Genomic DNA, 1,193 nt, shown 5'->3' with positions numbered 1-1,193 from the left:
CATCAGAAACCGGAGAAATGGCGGTAGGTGGTTCCGGTCCGTGTAAGGATGTCGGCTCTTCATTTGTTGACTGCACAAACTGTCGACTCAGGAGCTGATGGGATTTAAACATCGTGCCAGTTTGAGCCACACAGGTTCTTCTGCTGTTCTCAGTCTTTTCTATATCTGATCGCAATAAATAATAATAAATAATAACATCTTCATTAAGGAGGCGTTCCTTCTTCATTGTGATAAAAAACTGAGTTTATTGATGAAACATTTGGAACTTTACTTTTCCAGAATCACAATAAAACATTTCAGTTTCATTTCACTGAAACATCAGGAAGTAACGATGATGTAACGCAGCCGTCCTGCTGCAGGGCGCCGCGCCGTGGGGAAATATCTGCTCTATTTACAAGGAACATCAGTAAAATGACAAAACCTGAAGATGTTAAATGTAAAGCTGTGAATAAACTTAAATCACATGCAGTCACAAATGTAACAGTAACAGTTATTAGTGTTTCACAGATAAGTACTGAAAGTTTCTGTAACTGAAATAAGATTAATTATGGTGTTGGGAGGTCAGATCTTCGTTCTGAGCAGGAAGTGGTTTTATGGCAGAAACGCTGGCGAGGACATTACAGAGTGTGGGACGCTTCAAACGCACAGCGTGGACTTTTCAGCCTTTTGGGAACGAAACAGCCAGAAACAAGAGAGAGCAGAGCGGTTTTAGCGTGAACCGAGTGACGACAAAACGCAGCTATTATGTTTATTTGTGAACACCGGGGAGGTGGCAGCGACTGTGGTTAACACACTCTGACGCACACTCCAGCAGAAAGCGAAGACAGCTCCTTCATTTTCCTTCTGTTGTGTTCATCAAAAGCCACCTGACACCGAGAACGTCCGATTTTATAACCAGCTGTTAGAAACACAACTATTTGTTTTGTCATCACAATAAATGAAGGAAATAAGCGTGTGCTAAATGTCTGAGAGGTGGCACTGACACTGAATCTCATCCTTCTGTCATGTACGTTGCTCAGCTTAAATATTTCTTTGTTTTAATAAGTGAAATTACATCTGAAGTCATAAAGTGGATTCAGAGGACAAATATAGCAAAGCAAACTGTAGCAATGCTGCAGTTCAGCTCTGTGATCACATCATTAGATGAGGTGACGTAGCCTCTGTTACAGTTTTTTACAGACGCTAGGACACAT

The sequence above is a fragment of the Pundamilia nyererei genome, unplaced genomic scaffold, assembly GCF_000239375.1.
Source record: "Pundamilia nyererei isolate P.nyererei 1_Seehausen unplaced genomic scaffold, PunNye1.0 scaffold00131, whole genome shotgun sequence".
NCBI classification, from domain to species: domain Eukaryota; kingdom Metazoa; phylum Chordata; class Actinopteri; order Cichliformes; family Cichlidae; genus Pundamilia; species Pundamilia nyererei.
Note: the sequence above shows the minus strand (reverse complement) of the source record.